General features: G+C 41.0%; 2 long non-coding RNA genes across 7 annotated transcripts in view; one reads left to right on the top strand and one right to left on the bottom strand.

Moving 5' to 3' along the window:
- LOC139075979 (uncharacterized) overlaps positions 1 to 23,031 on the top strand; it is a 74,009-nt gene that overhangs the window by 29,201 nt on the left and 21,777 nt on the right. For 4 of the 6 annotated variants that reach the window (XR_011527090.1, XR_011527092.1, XR_011527089.1 and 1 more), the window contains one exon: positions 2,079 to 2,362. This is a non-coding gene — a long non-coding RNA (uncharacterized lncRNA). Of the gene's footprint in view, positions 1 to 1,027; positions 1,571 to 2,078; positions 2,363 to 3,500; positions 3,612 to 23,031 lie in introns of those variants that run through there. The other 2 variants (XR_011527094.1, XR_011527093.1) reach the window with 2 other exon arrangements.
- Positions 8,795 to 14,322, bottom strand: LOC139075981 (uncharacterized). The gene is made up of 4 exons (XR_011527100.1): positions 14,193 to 14,322; positions 11,856 to 12,019; positions 10,964 to 11,060; positions 8,795 to 10,870 (listed from the first exon to the last, which is right to left on the bottom strand). It is a non-coding gene; the product is annotated as an uncharacterized lncRNA (long non-coding RNA).

Here is a 23,031-nt window from a genome sequence, read left to right as displayed (position 1 = left end):
CTCATCTTAGTAGACTAATTAGAGAAACGGACCACCTCTGGGTAAACACAGTCCCTCAGTAAGGCTCACAATTGGATTTTACCCTCACTTATCTTCCTCGGTTAGATTCTTTTGTGCAGTGCACAAACTACACAACCGTGCCAGTGGCCTTGCCAAGCAGTTTTGATAGCAGCTGGAACCTGAGGTGCAGAAGTGGGCAAAAGCTTTTTCCAAGTACCAGGATGCCTAATATTAAACTTTTAGCTGTCTCTATTAATGAAACGAAAATGTCTCTGCCTCTCAAACCTTTAGCATGGCCCACCACACTAAAGCTTTGGGGTGAAGTGCGTGGGAGAGCCTACATGGAGTGCACGCATGAGATGGCGTGTGTAGGATGGTACGCATGCACAGGATGGCAAGTATGGGAGAGCCAGAGTTCATTAGATGGGGCATTGTTCTTTTCACAAACTATTGAACAGAGTTCAGGCTAATTTCACCCAACTATTAAAAAGCAGTATCTAGTGTAACCCTAGCCAATGTCTGGGCTGCAAAAACATCTCATCGGACATTTAATATGCTAAATATAGTCTGCACTGTCTCACAACCATCCTAGGAGAGGGAAGGAAGCTGGGAGCGATGACGTCATTTGTTCAAGTGTGAGTAGTTAAAAAGTGGCAAAGCCAGTTTTCAACCCAGATCTTTCTTTCGTCAAAGCTGATGCTCATAATCACTACGCTGTGCCAACCTCATCACAGCTGTGACAGGACTTGGCATGGTGTCTGGCATACATGTGCTCAACAGCTACTCCACCAAAAGCAAAAGAAATGGTGCCCACCCAACACTGCATGAGGGAGCATCTTGTTAAAACTATGCCTTAAAACTAAACCATAATAAATCCCCTACCAGACTAAGACAGGCATGTGAAACACTTGACTAGCTCCTACTTGCCTGCCCCATTCATATTTATATAAACTCTACAATACAAATGTACCCAGAATTTCAGCTATATTTTAAGAGAAGTGTTTTGTTTGGGGCATTTCTTTTGTAGGATCCATAAACTCAACATCACCAGTAGTTACTTAGAACCAAAAACACTCTCATGAACTAAACGAAGCTGGAAATATTCACAGCTTTGTTCATCTGCAAGCGTGATTTCCATTACCTACATCCTTGTGAATATGCAACAGACCACAGGAAATTCAGCCAATCAGGACCCAGCAGTGCCCTGACCCGTGGCTGGTCACGCATGGAGCTGTTCACTGAAACTCTTATCAGATCTCAACAAGCAAACTGCACCGGTGATGGATATGACACTTAATAAGCAACATCGATAAACTGAAAATATGAATTTCCTGCTGTTAGTGACTGTGGCAGAGACCACTAATTGTCTACTATGGCAACAGCTAACTATGCATCAAAAACGTGTCCTCCCCGCAGGGGCTTCTGCGTTGCCAGTTATGTTCTGTTTCCGGAGCTGGAGCTGGTCACACAGGTGTACTAAGTTTGTGAAAATGCATTGGGCAGTACATTTATGACATATGCACTTTTCTGACTGTATACTATACTCTAATAAAAAGTTTCCAGAAAACAATTATTCAGTCTACTGAGGATAGATAAATAAAAAAATAGACTGTGAAAAAGTTTGGTGTTCTTTTCCAGATACAGAGTTATTAGTGGAAGCAGATGCCCCAGCAGGAAGTACACTTCCCAGAACCACTTCTTTCTAGATTGGAGCCATGTGACCCATTCTCACCAATAGAATGTGAGCAGAAGTGATGTGTGTCATTTCTAGGCCACAGTGGTGAAGACACTGTGTACTTTCTCTACCTTCTCTTCCCATCTGCCTAATAGATAAGGAAGATTTCATTGCCCTAGAACATGACAGATCAACAAGACGGAAAGCTGCCCTCTGACCGGGAACACCCACATTGGACTTTTAGTCTCCTGTAAAAAAGTTTTTTTGTGTTAAGCCATTGAAATTTTGAAGTTTCCTTGTTAAAACAGCTAGCTTTACCCTAACTTATATACCTACCCAAAATCTCTTTACTCCTTTTTCCTGGCTAAAGGAAACCTGATTTTTTTTTTTTTTTTTTTTTTAGGTTGACAATCCGTCCGCTTAAAAATAATAACCTCTGTATATTCCCTTGCAACTAGATGTGGCCATGTGATTCAGTCCTGGTCAATGAGATATAAATGGTATTTGCCAGCTATGGCCTCCAGGAAAGCACTTTAAAGATTCAGCTTTATCTTGTCTGGAGCACAGACATGCTGTATGAGATGTAGCAGCCATCTTGTATCCATAAGAGCATGCTAAAGATGGCCGTGAACACCTCTTACAAAAACCACCCTGTCAAGAAATAAAAAACTGCCATTACTCCAGAAATCTCTCATGAGTCCTTTCTTGAACACAACCTCTGCTCCCCCCCCCCCCGAAATAACCACTACCCTTCTCAGTCTCTCTTATTTTTGGCATTCTTCAACCCCACATACATACACACTCAACACACATATGTACAAACATTCCTTTTCAAAATGGCATTTGGATGTAAGGAGTAGGCGATTCAAGTGTCCTTGGCAATGACAGAGTGGTGTCCTCAGACCTACACAGTCTCCCTTAATGGTGTACCCATTTTCACGAGAGAGAATATCAAGACCCACATGTCCTACAATTCCCTTTTCTGCCTCGGTGTTTCTTTCTCTGTCTGCCTCCTCTTTGCCCTTAAAACATCTCACTGGAAGGGACAGTCTTTCTTTTGTCTCATATTCTCCTTCTTCCCAACTCCAGCCACAAGGTCAAGCCTTAATGAAGATAAATATTTCTTTCTTTACTAAATAAGAGAAACCCTAGGAAGACTGGCCTTTGCTATGCTACACAAAGAACTAAAGGATTTAGAAAAATCTCTCTTCTCACAAATGCCTAATGCTTGAATCTATCTCTTGCCAAAGTCAAGAACCTAACCTTTCCTGCCTGAATCCCTCAGGCTCCAGGCTGGTAGTTCAAGGAGAACTTAGTAGCTTAAAATAACAGCCATTCATTCTGCTCATGAGTCTGCAGGTCAGCTGGGCAGGTTCTTCTGATCTCAGCTAAGCTCGTTCAAGCATCTGCGGTCCAGCTGTGGGTTGGCTAGATGGCTCTGCTGATAGTAGCTGGGCTCCCTCTTACATGCCCAGGGGTCATCTGACTATCAGCTGTTCTACAAAGGCCTTGGCTGCTCCATATACCTCATCCCCTAACAGGCTAACCTGGCCACGTTCTCATGGCAATCACAGAGGAATAGGAGAGAAAGCAGAAATGCACAAAGACTTTCTCAAGCCTCTGTTTGTAGCAAGTCTGCTAACATATAGACCAATGAAAATACATGAAGCTCAGACTCAAGTGGGGGAAAAAGATGCCACCTCTTTAGTGAGAGAAGCTGCAAAGTCTTAGGGCAAGGGGCATGGATTCAGAGAGGATCAAAGAATTGGTATCATCAATAAAACAATCTGCCTCACCCACCAATTCCCACCTGCCATTGATTCAGGACGATTCCTCAGCACTGCAAGACTGCCTCACAAGCTTGGGTCAAGAGAAAGCCCTCAGGCAGAGAACTGCAGATACCTAGAGTAGCACAATGCTGGCAGTTCCTGGAATGGTGAGTAAATGAGGGAATATGGGTTGGACTCAGTGGTCAATCTACACTTTGGTGGATGGTCCATGATGGAAGTGACCCAACAAATCCTCACTCAGAAATTAGTCCTGGAGGTCTAGATAGATGTGACAGAAAGAGAGAGACACATCAATTAGCAGGACAGAGAGAGAGAAATAGAGTATCCACATCTAATTCTATGCTACAATATCTAGAAATGTGCGTTTTATAACAAACCCCCATTCCTTGGAAATATCTAAATGAATCTCTTTATGTATATTGATTGCCAAAAACAGACCAAATTCTCTCCCTGTATGCATGCCCCTTTGCAATGTGATTTTGTAGGTTCTCCAGTCAAAGAGTATATCCATTTCCACACCTTTTGAATCTGGGCTGGCCTTGTCACTTCCCTTGACAGTAAGATGCAATGGAAGTGATAGTTCCAAGTCTGGGTCTCAAGAGGTGCACAACTCTGTGCTTTTTTTTGGATCCTTACTACCACCACAAAAGCAAGCCTGTCGGAGAATGAGAGACCACACGGAAGAGAGCAGTCATTCTAGCCATCCCAGCCAAGGTTATCACAGACCCTCCAACAGCAAATAGCTGACCCTCAAGCACCAAAGATCAACAGAACTGCCTGCCCAACACACAGCCGATTACAAACACATGAGGGAGCCCGCCCAGGCTAGAAAAATTTCCGAGTCAATTCAAAACATTTTTCTTCTTTGGCATGTTAATATGGTAGATTATATTGATTGATTTTTGAATACTAAACCAGCCCTACTGTTCTCAGGATAAACCCCACTTGGTTGTGATGCGTTATTCTTTTCATATAAGTATTGCTGGCTTCAATTTGCTAATATTTTGCCAAAGATTTTTACATCTGTATCATGAAGGTTATTGATCTGTTTTCTTTTCTTGTACTCTCTTTGTCTGGTTTTGTATCAAAGTAATGCTAGCCTCATAAAATGAGTTTGTAAGTGTTCCCTCTTTGTCTATTTTCTGGAAGACATTTTGTAGAAACGGTGTTATTTCTTCAGGAAATGTTTGGCAGAATTCACCAGTAGAGTCTTTTGGAACTGGAGTTTTCTTTTTTTGAGGGTTTCTAAATATGAATTGAATTTCTGTAAATTATAGGACTATTCAGATGATCTATTTCTTCTTAGACGAGTTTTGGTAAATTGTTTTCTTTCAAGGAATTGGTCCATGTCATCTATGTTACTCAATTTATGTACTTAGAGTTGTTCATAGTTTACCCTTATTCTTTCAAAATCTACATAGTCGCTGATGATATCCCTGTTCATTCCTGACATTGGTATTTTGCGTCTTCTTTCTTTTTTCCTACACAGTACAGTTGTAGGTATATAAATTTTATTGATCTTTTCAAAGAATCATCTTTTTGCTTCATTGATTTTTCTCTTATTTTTTTTTTCAACTTGTTTTCTGCTTTTATCATTATTATTTCCATTCTTCAGCTTGCTTTGAATTTATTTTGCTTTTCTTTTACTAGTTACTTGAGGTGGAAGTTTAGATAACATTATTTGAGACCTTTCTTCTTTTTTTAATATTTGCATTTAATGCCACAATTTTTCATCTAAACACTGCTTTAGCTGCATCCCACCAATTCTGATACATTGTATTTTCATTTTCATTGAATATCCAAAATATTTTCTAATTTACCTTGAGATTTCTGCTTTGACCCATAGATTACTTGAAAGTATGTGCTTCATTTCCAAATACTGGTGGATTTTTCAAATATCTGCTGTTATTGTTTCTGGTTTAATTCCAGTAAGGTCAGAGTTCATACAGTCATGGACCACATAATGACATTTCAGTCAATGACAAATCACATATACAACGGTGGTCTCACAAGATTAGTACCATATAGCCTAGGTGTGTAGTAGGCTGTACCATCTAGGTTTGTGTAAGTACATTCTATGATGTTCATACAACAACAAAATTGCGTAACAATGCGTTTCTCAGAATGTATTTCCATCATTAAATGACACATGACTATACTTTGAATTATTTCAATTCTTTTAAATTTGCTAAAGTTTGTTTTATGAAGTTTGTTTTATGGCCTATCATGGTGAATGGTCCATGTGCCCCTAAAATGAATGTGTATTCTGCTGTTATTGGGTAAAGTGTTTGAAGTGTTTTATAAATGTCAATTAGCTCAAGTTGTTGATGATGTAATCTAGGTCTTCTACACCCTTACTGATATACTGTTTACGTTTTTAAGTGAGTGAGGAGTGTTGAAGTCTCCCACTATAATTGGATTTGTCTATTTCTCCTTGCAGTTTTTACCTCACTTATTTTGACACTGTTGCTAGGCACATACACATCAAGGATTGTTACGTCTTGGAGAATTGACCCCTTCATCACTGTGTAATGCCTCTATCTATCCCTGATTGTTTTCCTTGCTTTGAAGTCTGCTTTGTCTGAAATAATATAGCTTACCAGCTTTCTAACATGGTATAGCTTTCTCTGTCTCTTTATTTTTAATCTATCTGTATCTTTATATTTAAAGTGATTGTTTGTATATAACATAGAGTTGGGTCTTGGGGTTTTTTTTGATCCACTCTGACAATCTCTGTGTTCTAATTGGTATATTTAGACCGTTCACGTTTAAAGTGATTATTAATATAGTTGGATTAATATGTACCATATTTGTAACTTTTGTTACACATTAATTTGTAACTTAATTTGTTACCTTTGTTGTTTGTTTCTTTTTTGTTTATTCTTTTCTTTCTTTTTCTGCTTTCTCTGGTTTTAATTGAGCATTTTATATGATTCTAATTTCTCTCCTGTCTTAGGATATCAATTAAATTTCTTTTTTTAAATTTTTAGTTATTGCCCTCAAGTTTGCAATATGTAATTGCAACTAATCCAAGTTCACATTCAAATAACACTATACCACTTCACAAGTAGTGCAAGTATCTTAGAGTATTCCCAATTCCTTCCTCCCAGCCTCGTAACACTGCTGCCATTCATTTCACTTATTCATAACTATAATCATCCACTATATTATTGCTATAATTACTTTGAACAAACTGTTATCTGTTATATCAATTAACAGTAAGAAAAATTAAAGATTTTATTTCACCTTCATAATTTCTTCTGTAACACTCTTCCTTTCTTTATGTGAAGCCAAGTTTCTGACCTATATAATTTCCTTCTCTCTAAACATTCTTGTTAACATTTCTTACCAAGCAGGTTTACTAGCAACCAGTTCCCTCAATTTTTGTTTGTCTGAAAAGTCTTTATTTCTCCCTCACTGTTCAAGAGTAATTTCACCGGATACAAAATTGTAGGTGGATGGCTTTTTTCTTTCAATCCTTCAAATATTTCACTCCACCTTCTTCTTGCTTGCATTGTTTCTGATGAGAAGTCTGATGTACTTCTTGTCCTTGTTTCTCTATAGCTAAGATGGGTTTCTTCTTCTGGCTTCTTTCAAGATTTTGTCTTTGATATTCTGCAGTTTGATAATAACAGGTAGGTTGTTTTAGTATTTATCCTGGTTGATATTCTCTAAGCTTCCTGGACCTGTGGTTCATGTCTGTCATTAATTTTGTAATATTTTCAGTCATTATTGATCTTGATTTTCTGTAGTCTGACAATGATATGCCTAGATGTAGTTATTCTGGCATTTATCCTGCTTGTTGTTCTCTTAACTTCCTTGATCTGTGGTTTGGTGTCTGACATTAATTTGGGAAAATTCTCAGTCATTGTTGTTTCAAATATTTCTTCCATTTCTTTCCCTCTTTTCCTTCTGGTTTTCTCATTTCTTCTGTGTTACACTTTTTGTAATTGTTCCATGGTATGTGGATATTCTATTCCATTTTTTTTCTTTTTTCTCTTTACTTTTTAGTTTGGGAAGTTTCTATTGACATATCCCCAAGCTCATTGATTTTCTTCCTTCAGCTATATCCAGTGTACTGTGAGCCCATCAAAGACATTCTTCACTTCTGTTAACATGTTATTTATTTCTAGCATTTTGTTTTGATGCTTTCTTAACATTTCTATCTCTCTGCTTACATTATCCATCTGTTCTTGCATGTTGTCCACTTTTTCCATTAGTGTCCTTACCATATTTATTGTAGCTATTTTAAATTCCTGGTATGACAAATCCAAAATTTATGCTCTCTCTGAATATGGTTGATGTTTGCTCTGTATCTCCAGACAGTGTTTTTTGCTGGGAGCAGCTTCTTGACTTCTAGGCAACATCATCTTCCTTCTGTTGCTTCTCCAGCCATTCCAAAACTTTTACAACCAACTCTATGCATTAAATCTCTCTTTTTGGAATATCTAGAAAGATTTCTATTTTCCTACTAGATATTGGCTAGAATAATAGATGGGATAGGGTCCCCATATGTGGTATCTGCATGTGCTGCATGGGCAGAAAATAGAGTTCTCATTAATACAATTGGAGCAGAATTTATTCAGAAATGTGTGCCTTGGGGAGCAGCAAAGACAAATAGGTTGTCATGTGGTACAAATGAGAAAAGGAAACAGAAGTTTTAGTTTGTGCATTTGCTTGTGCTCCTCTCCTGCTCTTAACTGCTCTTTAGCCTCAACATGATATATACAGCTGTTAAAATTAAACATGGAGGGGCCTGCCAAGTGGTGTAGTGGTTAAGTTCACATGCTCCACTTTGGTGGGCCAATGTTCGTGGGTTCAGATCCTGGGCGTGGACCTATACACCATTCATCAAGCCATCTGTGGCGCCATCCCACATACAAAGTAGGGGAAGAATGGCACAGATGTTAGCTCAGGAACAATCTTGCTCAAGCAAAAAGAGGAGGATTGGCAACAGATGTCAGCTCAGGGTCAATCTATCTCACCAAAAAAAAAAAAAAAAAAAATTAAACATGGACCCTGTGCCATCTTCTTAAAAAAATTGTTTTAAATTGATGTCTTTCAATAAGTGAATGGATAAATAAACTATGGTACATCTGTCCAACATAATATTATTCAGTGCTAAAAAGAAATGAGCTATCACACCATGAAAAGACATGGAGGAAAGTTAAAGGCATATTACTAAGTGAAAGAAGCCAATCTGAAAGGCTACATACTGTATGATTTCCAACTATGTGACATTCTGGAAAAGGTAAAACTATGGAGACAGTATAAAGATTGGTGATTACCAGGGGTTTAGGGGGAGCGAAGAATGAATAGTCAGAGAATAGAGGATTTTTAGGACAGTGAAATTATTCAGTATGATACTATAATAGAAGACACGTGTCCTTATACATTTCTCAAAACCCATACAACATCCAATACTCATATAAACTATAGTCTTTGGTGATAATGGTGTGTCAATGTTGGTTTATCAATTGTAACAAATGTACCGCTCTGTGGAGGATGTTGATAGTCGGGGAAGCTGTGCCTGTGTGGGAGCAGAGGATATCTGGGAACTCTCTGTACTTTTCACTCAATTTTGCTGTGAACTCTTAAAAAAAATAAAGTCTATATATTAAAAAAAAATTGTTACACTCAGAGGGATATCATATAAAAGATGCTCAATTTAAGGGTAGAGCCACTGGCTTATTAATCCACATAACAAGAGGAAAACCAGCCTTTTCTCCCAAATTTCCACCTTTCATGCATTCCCATGAGAGCCAAAAATTTAAAACATTATGACATCAGAAATAAAAAATTTCGGTTGCATTATCCAGCAAGTAGGACTATTCCTTAGGCAGGCTTTAAAATCTTCTGTTTTGTAGAAATTAATCCTTCCGCAAACATCACAGAAACTGCAAGCTTAACTTTATATTTATATAAAGAGGAGAAAAAGGGACACAGACCAACAAGCACACACCCTCTCAGAACACAGCCTCTTGCCAACACAATGACATTTGCTTCTTCATGCTGAATCAAAATCACGGGGACATTCAAAGTAAAGTTAAATGAGAGAATGATAACAATGTACTTGAGTAGTTTTTGCCCATCTGGAAAAATACATTACATTCCAAAGAAAGATATAATAGTACAGCTGAATGACTGTATATTTATCGCTTATTGAAAGAAAAATGAATTACTTTAATACCATGAAACTATATTTGATAATTATTCTTTAAGTCAACAAACAAAAACAAACCTTTTTCTTTTTCTCAACCTGACCTTTCTCCAATTGTACTTCGTCCATGCTTCTGTTAGGGTTAATGGTTGTAAGCAACAGAAGCTTGGCTCTAATTGAATAAGCAAAATGAGAATATTCAAAGGATGTTAAGCAGGTCACAAAATCCTTTGGAGGGCTGGAGAAATGGGCTTGAGATGAGCTCCCGGAAAGAGTTCCCAAATCCACATTGCAGAACTAGTCTGATTAGTTCTGCCACCAACACTGCCACCAGGCAACAATTATGCGGTTTGAACCACTGCCACATCCATTCCAGAAATTCCACCTCACAGCCTTAACCTCCAAAGAAAGAGGGCAAGTTCACCATCTGTGTTAGTCAGGGTTCTCCAGCAAAACAGAACCAAGAAGAAGCATGTGTATTTGAGAGAGAGACTTTTTTTAAGAAGTTGGCTCACATTGCTGTGGAGGCTTGGTAAGTCCAAAATCTGATGGGGTAAGCTAGCAGGAAAGAGTTGCAGTTGAAGTCCAAGGGCAATCAGCCTGCTGGCAGAATTCTCTGTTGCTTGCAGGAGGTCAGTCGTTCATCCTATTCAGGCCTTCAACTGATTGGATGAGGCCCATCCACATTGGAGAAAGAAATCTACTTTATTCAAAGTCCACTGATTTAAATGTTAATCTCATCCACAAGCACCCTCACAGAAACTCCAGAATAATGTTTGACCAAATATCTGGGTACTGTAGCCCAGCCAAGTCAACACATAAAATTAACCATCACACCATCCTAGCCCTCTTCTGTCACCAGCTTTTGGGTCAAAGTTTGGCAAAGACATGCTTGACTGAATCACTGGGGGTCCAGGCAGGAAAGAGATGGCACACTCAGAAGGGTGTTTATTAAGAGGACTGTTTACAGTGATGTGGGAAGGGACGGTGATGCACCCAAGGACTAGCAACAGGGGGAAACCATCACTGCAGCTGGATCTGAAGGGCCAAGGGGAAGGAGCTATTCCTGTGGCAGTCAGGGGAGATGGCAGATAATAAACAGTTGTCTGTTTTGTTTTGTTTCAGAGCTTTGGGGGAATTTATTGAGAGTGGCTTTCATGTACCAAAATTGTGCTGAGCTTTTCTCCATCGCTTGCAGGTGTCACAGCTGGTGGTACTTTTATTACCACTAGTTGGTAGGCCAGACTGCAAATAACACAATAGCCATGAGCGAGCAGCAATAAGATCACTGTTATCATCCCACAAGATGTTGACTTTCTGTCCACCATATTCACCCACCTGGTCTCGGTGTGAAGTTTCTCATCTGTATTTTTCCACCGGGTTGGCAAGGTCATCCGTTATCTCTATGACGCTCTACTATCTCTACACTGTATTCCTGGAAAAGTAGTGAAGGTCAGAACACTTCCTGGCATAGATGGAGCTGGGGGCATCAACGTCCCACTACTCTCTCCTTCCACTCTCCAGTCTCCTGCTATTGCCTCTCACTGGCTAAACCCAACCAGAAGCCGGAGGCAAGGAAACTTGGAGATACAGCTCAGCCTCCTGGGGGACAGGACAGGTAGAGAAGGGTGCAGAGTGGATCTAGAGGGACAAACAGAAGAAACCCATCACCCAGAGCTTTGGTCACTGGCCTGGGCACCAGCTGTAAGATGAACCAGGAAGGTGAGAGGCTGAGAACATGAGACCTACTTTCAACCTTCAGGAGGCAGGATTTAAAAAGGAGGCTGGCCCCATGGCCGAGTGGTTAAGTTTGCACGCTCCACTTCAGTGGCCAGGGGTTTACCAGTTTGGATCTTCGGCACAGACCTAGCACCGCTCATCAAGCCATGCTATGGTGTCATCCCACATAGGAGAACTATAATGATCTACCACTTGGATATACAACTATGTACTGGGACTTTGGGGAGGGAAAAAAAAAAGAGAAAGATTGGCAACAGATTTTAGCTCAGGGCCAATCTTCCTCACCGAAAAAGCGAGAATAAAAAAAAAAGGAGAGGAATCAAGGGTTACTCCTACATTAAAATGAGGGAAATTTCCAAAATAGAAGAAACCTGTTGCAGTGATGCTGGGTGGATACAAACAAAACATTTGTCCTCTTTACACTTTAAAATTGGGTACATCCCAAAGATCATAGACATCTTCAAGCAGTAGCCTTTGCTGTGGCACACACCTCTCCAATCTTAGAAAAGCTGAAAATGGCAAGGACATCTCCTCGTACACAGGCCTTTCTCTCCTCTTCTAGAATGTCCCTTGTCCTGGGACTCCAAACCCCTTCCATCTTCATCCAGGCCTTCAGCTTTCCTTTGGAGGAGATTGGACATTTTCTAATGTTACCTGAGGAAAAGAAACAAGAAACAAACACTTGAACAAAAATAAAACTTTTCATTTCAGCAAGGACACTCTGACTATGTAATTTAGAACCCAAATCTCCAACTTAATCTTAGAAATACTCGAGGTCAAAGGACACTGGCCTAAACGGAGGAGCGACTCCACAAGGACGCACAGCAGCCTCCTGCTGTCCTCGTGGCCGATCAGGTGAGGAGGGGCAGTGGAAATTGGCTTCAGCCCTTCCTCCAGGTGTTTTCTAAAAATCACACGCACCTATGCAAATCTAATCTTAACATCTAGAGCTTTCTTCCCAGAAGCAAGACCTGAAAAAATAGACAAAGGTCAGAAGTTGCAACTGGTGGCCTGGGGCCGAATCTGCCCTGAAAAAACACATTGTTGGCCCCGAACAGTGGTATCCTGCACCGAACTTAATGTTGATTTTCAGTTGCCAACATTTAAAAATTGGAAAATTCAAACTCCAGATTGCCAGCTTCTCCTAAAAATTAGGATGCTCTGGGAGAATTGGGCCCGTGTTCCAACACGGCAGGAGCTGAGAAATACCTGACTCCTTTTGCTGGAACACATGCCCTTCAAGTCACCACTTCTTGTGTCCCCTAGAAACTGAGGCTGCCCGTGAGTGACTGTCATCATAGCTGTGCTTTTCTTTTTCTTATAGTCAAGTTAGACAGAAAAATATTTCTCACACACGTCTCTATCACAATGTGGGGAAATTAAAGACAGACTAAGAGACTAAGAGAACCACATTTCAAGAAAAAGGGGAGGGAGGCTATTTTCGTGCTGAAGTGACCCAGCCTGCTTCATTCATTGATTCTTTCAGCGTCAGCCCGAGTGACATGAGGGGTTGTGACACCTGGTGTGGTCCTAGCAGAATCCGATAGACCCATGTTGGCCTCTCAGTTCTTAACTTGACTTAACATGCTTTTCAAACCCTAAACATAAATTTTTTTTCATCCAAAATGTTACATGCCACCTGTAAGAATGGAGATGTCCAATTTCTTTTTTAATCACTTAGTATCCATCCAACAAATACTTATTCAGCACTTACGGGCAAAGTACTTTGCTAAGCACCAGAGATATGGAAATGAGGAAGACCGATGTGATATTGGCCCTCATGGAGCACTCTCTGTTCAACTCTTTTCCAGAAATTAACTGGAGTATATTACTATATCGAAGCCTCATTTTTCAGCAAGCAACTTCACAGCTTTTTCCTAAGCCAGCACACTGACCCAGAAAAGTATCCTTGCATATGGTGATAAGGGTTGCTTTCCATGAGAAGAAATCAGAGAGCGAGAGGGACAAAAATTATTTTCGCTGACTAAGCTCCAAAAGTTTTCACTACTGTATCAGTCAGGATAGGCTGTTGTGCTACGGTAAAAACAGAGCCCAAGTTTCAGCAGCTTATTTCCTGTGCAGGCTACATGTCTATCACAGATCTGCTATGGTGCTTCTCCAGGTCAGCTCCACCCCGGGACTCAGGTGACGGAGCAGCCTCCATCTGTGACCTCCTGGTTGGTAGCAGAAGGAAAGAGCTACGGTAGAACCACACAATAGCCCTTAGATCTTGCGCTTGGAAGTCTCACACGTCACTTTCACTCACATTTCTTTGGACAAAGCAAGTCTCACGGCCACACTTGAGTTCAGCAGAGCAATTATATTTGATTCTCCAGCAGGATGGGCACTGCAGGGCGCTTCAGGGAAGGACAACTGATAATTAGGACAATAACACAATCTACCACAAATAGCAATATGTTGGACATCATCTGGTCCCTAGAGACCAAAATAAAAAAAAGAGTTTTGGCATAAAAATCACATCTGCAAGAAACTGATCGTCTCCAACTAAAAAGCCAAATAATATAGCAAAGGAAGAAAATGGAAAGCCCAGAGTCAGTTGTGTTCCCTCGTCCTCGCTGCAACAGCCCCGGCCACACGTTCCCCTCGCAAAGCAGATGGACGCTGCACCGTGTATCATGACCTGCACTCCAAGGTCAAGTTTCCCCTGCCCGCTCATCACAGCAAAGTGATTGCGATGGGAAGCCGAGAAAATTGTTTTGGGGGATATTAAATAACTTCCTGACTTAATTGATTGACGAATAATAACTTCTAAAATTAGCTCTGCATTTCATTATATAGTGTCTGAAATGAAATCCACTCAGCTTACCTGAAATCCTGGGAAATGTGAATGACAACAAATGCCCTTTAAGTCCTGCAATTGCCTTCCTCTCCACTTGTCTTCCCGGCATTACCTACGGCGGTGAGGGGGGGCTCATTTCCGTTGTTATAGCCGCTCTTTCTCCTGCTGCTTCCGAGAGCACCCACAGGTTTACGACCTTAACCACCAGAAAGGTCTTAGTTCTTTCTTCACCTGCTTAGAAGGAGATAAAGACTGAGAATTGAAAACTATAATTACTTCCCACCCATGCTAACTCTTAGCTTTCTCTCCAAAAATTCACCAGGAGAAATTGTAAAATACAGACGGGAGAAGGCAGCTGTGTGGTTCCTAAAGACTTGGAGCAGGAACCAGAGGACTGGAAACACACAAACGCCTTGCAGGCAGGAAGGGAATCCTCCTGGCCCCAGAGAGAAAGGCACTTAACCCCAACAGGTCAAGGAGGGTGAAGGGATCCTGAGGCTTTCAAAGCAATTAGCTATATCTGCAGACTATCACGGTTTATTTTCATTAGTTTGCTTTCAGCCCCAAAGAGACATAAATCAAAGTTCCCAAAATTGTTCCACCATAGACCACTAAATGTTAATTCCATGGGCAAACATGAATAAAAATAGAAGTACTGTTATTGTGGATCTGAGACCTTTTTGTCGAGATCTGAATGTGGGAGGTCAAATGTGCTTTCCCAAATTTAAGCTTCTTTACTCAAATTACCACTTCCTTCATCACTGATTTCTAAACTCAGCAAGTCCTTACCAAGCATCCGTGGGCTGTAGAATGACTTTAGATGCAGAATTTACCAGGTAGCAAAGTGCCTCATGTCCACCCCGAGCAGGTGTAGTATAAACAAACTGGTCGAATAAATGAGTCTTAGATAAATCCTTCTCACAAAACAGGAGGTGTTCCTCTTCATTAGCTTGAGCTTATTAACAAGGAAAGCTGGAAGGACCTTGATAGAAAAGCCTAGGGATAGAGTGGAAAATTTTCTTAAATCCACACTATAAAGATGGCCTTATACAACACAAAAATTGACAGCTTCTAAGATGCACGTGCTACAAGCAAAACAGAATGGTGGGCATATAATCAGTCCATATACAATTGAGAGGTAAGTGCTAGAAGCATAGATATGAACAAGATGGACACAATTCCCACCCCTAATGGAGCTTGCAGTCTATGAGGAAAGACAGACAAATATTTGGAAATGTGATGAGCAATGTGAAAGGAGATGTACATGGAGCTGTAGAATAGAGAACAGACATTTAACTTGGGGGAGTCAGAAAAGGCTGCCTCGAGGACGGGGCTTAGAAGCCAAGACCTAAAAGATTTGTGGAATAGTAATTGGAACACATGGCAGCTCCTATTGCTGCCCACGGAGATTCTCACTGTTGTCAGCTCCCCACCTTTCCATCCAAGAAGCTCCCACCAGGCACGGCATGTCACAGTCATCAAAGCTCAGCAGCAAACCTCCCACCTGACTCCATTCGGCACACAATAAGACAAATAAATGTAGAAATGAGTTGGGCACTATTTTCAGTCCAAAAAAGTTTAAATGGAAAAACCCAAAGTTTACTGGATGGGCCATCACAGAAGTGAGCTAATTTAGATTCTGTAAAATAGGTAGTCATGACTTTGTGCCACAATCACGGTGACCACACCTTCCGACAGTCAGGAAGAATGCTCCCCTTTTTCTGACACAGTCTTTAAAAGATAATGAGATACGAAACTATAGCTTTATAAATGGAACGAGAAGGAGGAATTTCTTGTCAATCGTTTGACAAATGTGTTTGAAAACTTTCCTTCAAGCTTGGTGAAAAAGAAAAATAACGGCAGGTGTTATCAACAGTCAATATTGCACAGATTCAAAGATAAAATGCACATGGCTTTTCTAAAATGTTATCTATTAGTCAGAACAGGAGTCTCTGATCCCGTATTTCTCATAGATGTGCAACCACACGGTTTAACCAGCAACAATCCAGCTGGCGGTTGAGATGCCTGTTTCTTCTGGAGGTTATTTTAACCACATGTGGGTCCTCTTCATCAGCCGCACAAAGAGAACTTGGGATAGACCAAAAAGTCCGTGAGAAACCCTAACTCCAGGGCCAAAGTGTATCGCCCTCTGTGTTGGTATCACAAGGACACCGGTCTGCCTTTTCCTTTCATCTAGGATAGATGTCTCTTGTCCTCATTCCTCTGCCAAAGCAAATGACATGAATTTCTCTTTGCTAACCTTGAAGGCATCCTATTGATCAAACCACCTTAGCTGAGACACCGTCTCCTTCAGCCCAGAGCAAACAGAGACGTGCGAGCCTTGGCTGGAGAAAGCATTCACTCACTTCCCAGAGATTCTCTAGTCAGGAAAAAAGAGGCCATGGTGGGTGGGCGATTCCTGGTTCTCTGTAGTGTGTATAAACAGGCAGAAAGACTTCAGAGGAAATTGTTTCTGGCCTTTTCTTGAAATAAATGTAACTATAACTTCGAGTTTGTGGATGTACGAATCTAGAAGTGAACTCCTGGGTAATCTCGCGCGATGTGATACATTCGCTGGGTGGGAATAAAAGTCTATGATTTTACGTCTGATTCTTCTCGGCAAAAAATCTCTTAAGAAAATTATAACAAAGCAATAGGATTTTTTATTTTGTTTTCTGTTTGAAAATAAAAACAACTGTTCTGACAGTACTGTTGTATATTCTGATATTTTTGTCCTTAGAAAACGGCATTTTGCCTTATTGGTAGTGACTTGAACAATTATTATTTCCACCATCCATATGATATAAGGATGGTTAGAATGTCCCCACTGGAGCTAATATTCATCAAACTAGTCAGTATACTTTATTTCCTCCAAATATTCATAAAGCATTTTTAAAATTGATTTCTCGAGTATGAATCAGTTGGATCAAGGAAAACACAATGAGTTTTCCACATGTAAGTCAGTTTTCAGCATTCTGTGGTTTGCTGTAGGTTCAGACATCCTTCTAAAGACTATGCCAGCAGATCCATTGGACAACATTGCGTTCCTTTCCTGACCTCCTCCCCACTACCACCAGAAAAAAAATTCCCCAAAAGGCCAGATTTGAGATATAAATATTAGCTGATAGACTGTCAACTTTTCCAAATGTCAGTAGGAGAAATAAAAAGCTGCAGACTGATTATCGGTAGAAGAAGGGACATACAAAATGACCCTGATTTATCTAAAGGACCATCTTTTGTCTATCTTGTCCCAGACCTGCTTGAAATGATTCAAACTCAGATTCCATTTAGAGTATTTACAATTCTTTTCTGTTCGTGTAATTCTCATCTTCAAATTGACGGATGGTCTCTCCCGTCCCCTCTCCCTCCCCATTCTCTGGAGGTTTGGGCTTCTTGGAGGGACAAGACCAAACTACTCAGAAGCCTTTTCATGGCTCTAAAAAGGAAACCTCTTACATTTTCATATGGAGGGTTTTTCTTTATGATACATTCAAATCTTTTAAATTCACCCTTATGTTCATAATTATCTGTATTTTCTAAGCAGTTGTGATTTTCTTTTCTGAAAAGATTCATAAATATCTCAAATGTTCTTACTGTTGTATTAATCATTTTCCCGCAGACGGTATTGCCCTTGGCACAATGCAGCATTAAAGATTTCCCTCAGAAGACATCTAAGAAATACTCTTCCTACTCTTTGATCTCCCCTTACAAAATCTCTGTTTAAAATATCCCAAATGAGAGACCTGTTTCTGATTTTCCCTTCTAAACATAGGGAGGTTGTCTCCAGGAAAGGGAAATGGAGGGCTGGAGAACAAGGGTAGGAGTTAAACTTACTTTTAACTTGTATTAGTTTTCTATTGACTATGAAAAACCTCATGGCTTAAAACAATATGAATTTATTATACCACAGTTAGAAGTCTGGTTTGGATTGACTGATTTCTCTGCTCTGCGTTCCACGAGGCTGAAATCAAGGTGTGAGCAGGGTTTGTTCCTTACCGGAGGCCCTGGGGAAGAATCTATTTCTTGTTTCATTTAGGTTGCTGGCTGAAATGAAGTCCTTGTGGTTGAAGGACTGAAGTCCCAATTTCCTTGCTGGGTGTTAGCCGGGGCCAGTCTTGGAGTCTCTAGGCTGCTCTCATTCCATATGGTCCCCTCTTGCAACACCTGGTCAAATCTTGCTCAGGCTTGGAATCTGTCTGTCTTCCTCCTCTGCAGCATTTCTCTAACTCCAGCCTAAGAAAATTCTCTGTTTCTAAGGGCTCATTTGATTAGATTGGGCCCACCTAGATAATCCAGGATAATCCAGGATAATCTCCCTATCTTAAAGTTCATAACCTTAGTTACATCTGAAAGTTCCTTTTGCCATGTAATGTATTCACAAGATCCAAAGATTAGGTTGTGGACACCTTTGGGAGGAGGCATTGTTTGAGCTATTGCATCACTACGTATTTTTCTTCACTTTTTGAATTTGTACCATGTGCATGTATTATCTATTCAAAAAATTAATTAAAATAATAGAAAAGGACATATGGAACAACAATATGGCAACATTTGTGGAAGTTGTAGCATATTTGCTGAGTGCTTACCAAGTGACAGACTCTGTTCAAAGTGCTGTAGATGTATTACCTAATTTAATCATCACAACATTATCATCTAGATTTTACAAATGAAGAAACCGAGGCCCAGAGGGGTTAAATGTTTGCCCAAGGTCACACAGCTAGTATGTGGCAGGGTCTTGCACACTCAGACATCACTGGCACCACCAGAGCCTGCTTCTAACCACTATGCGGCACTGCCTGCCTAGTCCCCAGCTGTGGGAAGCACTGCTCTGATTTCTCCTTCATCTCCCTCATACACAGATTTCCCCAGGGCAATAAATGGCTGAGGGAAGTGACTTTAAGTGCACCGTTTTTATGGGAGCTCAGGGAAAGCTTTCTGGTTCTAATAGATCAGCTCCCCTGTACGTGCCATTTCCCTCCTGCCCGTGCCAGGCGGGAGACAACTGGAGGCTACCACCAGAACTGGTGAGCTGGCAGAGGCAAAGGCTAGTGAGAGGGAGGCACTGGGAGCAATTCTGAGAGGCGGCGGGCTACAGATGACCTCCCTTCCTATACCTGCTTCTACGTACCAGATGTATATACTACTCCAAAGGCCACTGAGGAGCCGCCTGATGGTGTCCAAGCCTTTCTGCCCTAGATCACCTCTCAGCTAATGGGAAGCTCCATTTCACCTAAGACAAGGAGAGAATCCCAAGCCTGCACCAGCACTCAGAAGCAGGAGGGGGCAGAGGGCAGGGAAGAGAGCCGCCCGACACTCCCCCTCCATACATACACTTCAGGCGTCCTGTCTATTGCATGTGAAATTAAGCTCTATTTTTTCCAATTATATAAGTATTACATGTTCACTGAAGAAAAATTATAAATCATACATATGAGCAAAGAGAAGAAATTAAGTTATCATACTCTCCACCAAGAGAAAGCCACTGCAATATATTGGCGTATGTGCTTCCAGAGGTGTGTACTAGTGTGCGTGTTTATATTGTAAGAGAGAGGAAGTGAGAGGGTAAATTGATTTCTCCTTTTTAAAAAGTAGAATCACCTCACATATAGTTTAACACTCTTTTATTTACATTTGCTATTTTTGTGGCCAGTTTTTTTCGTGTCAGTAGGCAATCTTCTACAATGAAACTCTTTTTCAGTTCAAAGGAGGTTTTTGAAAATATTTTAAAATGAGTAACGCATATTCATTGAGGAAAAAATAGAAAATACAGATAAGCAAAATAAAATCGTAACTCCACCACGGGGAGACCACCACTGTGAACATTTCCCCCTTCATTGTTACTGAATACACACTCTTCTAGGGCTCCAAAGTTGAACACTGGTGCCGAGATTTTGCTAGACAAGATTCTGCAAGACACACTTTTGCTAGAAAGGAAGCAGAAAAGATGAGAAGCTAAACTTTGCTTGCATCCTTGATTATTTCCTAAAGACTAAGTTCTAGAAGAAGTGCTGGGTCAAAGGACACGTACCTTGTTAAGGCCGTTGATCAATACCACCAAATTGCTTTCTTGGAGAAGTTTCAGGGTACGGGGGTAACTTTTTCCAGGCCTCCTCACCAATCTTGGGTGGTATAATTTTTTTAAGTCTTTCAGGCTTGTCATTTTAAACATTTTCAATTTTTGGCACAGCACAAAGCTGTTTGGGGTCTTGTTTTGGGAGCACAAGCTCCAGTAGCTTTTCTCAGACGCTGTTTTAATCAGATCCTGGCCCACTGCGAGGGGTGGACATGTTCTTGTGCAGGAAACATCATGAAAGATACATGATGAAATTACAAAAAAAAAGATTCAGGTAAAGAAAGAAATAGAATGTCCTTCGAAATTGTTTCCAGAGGGAAATAGAGCCATCTTCACTTGATCTTGTTTTCTTTAGCACCCCATTCCAAGGAGTCCATTTATAATTTTAGGGCTGTGGTGTCAAATACCAATTTAAAAAATCTGAACAGGCTGACACTCCTTTGCTGAACACCTCACAAAGAAATGGAAACACAGAAAGGTCCCATCCTCTCTTCTCTTGCTCTGCTCATCAGAAGACAAAGTCCCTGTTCAGAAGGTTCATCTCTAAGAAGATCTTCTGTCTTTTGTGGATCTGGTTTCAGGCAGAGAGCATATAATCTGCCACATAGAGCTCAGTCCAGAAAGGCTTTGGCCCATTTCCAGCAATTATCTGTGAAACTGTAGTTCAGCCACTAAATCTCCAGTTTTAATCAACTTGCAAATCCCAATCACCGCCAGCAGTGAGCAGCCACAGTTAGGTCTGATGGAAGGAGAGATTGTGTCTGACACCCCAGAAGACCTCTCTCCATCAGCTCTCACTTGGAAATCCCTGGGGTCCCATTGTCTCCCATTAGAATTTCACCATTTCCAGATAAGATACCTGAATGAAGAAGGAAACAGTGCCCAGGTATTGGAAGGGCTGCTAACATGGGGCCCATGGATGCTGTCTGGGTCCCTTGGGCTGGAGCTCGTGGAAAGGAAAAGATTACCAAGGAAGTAGATGTGTATTCTGTTCCTCAGCATCATCCAATGCCTAGCTTGACCAGAGGTTTTTTTCCCAGCAGCTCTGGCAATGATAGTTCTGTGCCAGCCATCCGAGGGCAATTGATTCTTTGGCTAATTTGGCTTAGGTGCCAGCAGCAGTTTTACCCAGAGCCCCCAGTTTAACCCCAGCAGTTAAGCTTTTCTAGCACTGCCAAAAACTGCCGCCCCACCCAGCAAAAACCCACTGGCAGTGCTCTGGGTGCCCAGCAGAAGTCCAGGTTGCACATTACAGCAAGTGCAATAGATCAGCTCTGAACTGTGGCACCTAAAGGTCTTTCATTTTGAACATATGCATGTTAAAAACCACAGGCCAATAGAGAAATGTTTTCCATTGTAAGATGAATCTAGGAAAGAATATCACAAAACTTGCCACTTTATATTACCGATTTAAAAGAAAACCTATTTCTGCTTTTTTTAAAGTGTTGAGGTAGAAGGGAGAGGACAGAGGTAACCAAAATTTGCCTTTAGAAAAACAGGATCTTCCTTCCAGCACAGGTTTTCTAAAACACTTCGTTAAAAATTAATTCTCTCTATAGAAATAGTAATCAAATTCTAACTAAATTCCACTTTTTAAAAAAATAGATCATATTTATGCTCTAATTAAACCCAACAAAAAGACCATAGGCATTTCTTCAATTGGGTCAGAAATTAGGAAGTTGGTTATGCCCACACTACTGTCAAGTACACCTGCCAACGATTTAGCATCTCCTTGCTTCATGCTTCTCTGAACAGCAGAAAATAGTCAGCGTTGTCACGAAGCTGCTTTCCTGTGCTTTGCTACGCAAGCATCTTCCACCTGCATTATTTTTCAGGGCTCATTTTTCCTATCTTGCAAAAAAGAAACTGCACCTCCCCATCCCTCTATCCTCCAAGATTCCTCCCATAATTTGTTATTATTAAATAAAGTCCTGATTCCCCTTAAGCAGTCAGACGTAAGCTTTATGCCTGAGATATTTGCATGGTGTTTTTGCTTGGGTTGCATAGTCTGTTAAACCCTGAGAAATAATATGAGGCGAGAATGACTGCTACATGCTCTCATATGATGATGCAAAATGCGTGCAGCAGGTGAGGTGTGCCCTCAGGAGTGATGGACCCTGCCCTGCTCTTCAGAAAGCCAGAAAGCCTGGGAGTTTATGCCACCATCTCTGCCCCGCAAGATGGTCCTTATCCAATAACCAGGAGTATGAAAACCTAAGGTCAAGAAAACTGAAAGGCGTAATTCAGATTTCCCCAGTGGCATCAGACTGGAGATACCCTGCGTAGGGTTTTGCTTGAAATCTTTACCCTATTGGGTTTCTTCCTGTTTCCATTACCTATTGCTGCATAACAAACTACCCCAAAGCTTCAAACAGCCTTCATTTTATTTACTCATGGTTCTCTTGGTCAGGAATTCAGATAGGCATGGTGGGGACACCTTGTCTCTGTCCATGATGTTTGGGGACCTCAGGATGGCTCAAGTGATTGGGGGCTGGCTGGGATGGCTTGACTGGCGTCATATGTCCCTGTCAGCTCTCCTCCGTTCTCCTCGATGTGACCTCTCCACGTCACTAGCTCGGATTTCTTCACGGCTCAGTGGTCTCAGGGTAGCTGAGTTCTTTACAAGGCAGCCAGCTACCCTTAGGGACAAGAAGAAGCTGCTAGGCCTCTTAAGAGATAAGCCTGGAATTGGCTCAGCACCACTTCTGCCATGTCTATTGGTCAAGGCAGTTTAGAAGGTCAGCTCTGATGGGGGCGGTCGGGGGGGGGGGGCAGAAATAGACCCTATCTTGG

This window comes from Equus przewalskii, chromosome 15 (assembly GCF_037783145.1).
Source record: "Equus przewalskii isolate Varuska chromosome 15, EquPr2, whole genome shotgun sequence".
Classification (NCBI taxonomy): Eukaryota; Metazoa; Chordata; class Mammalia; order Perissodactyla; family Equidae; genus Equus; species Equus przewalskii.
This window is presented reverse-complemented; position numbering and strand designations above follow the sequence as displayed.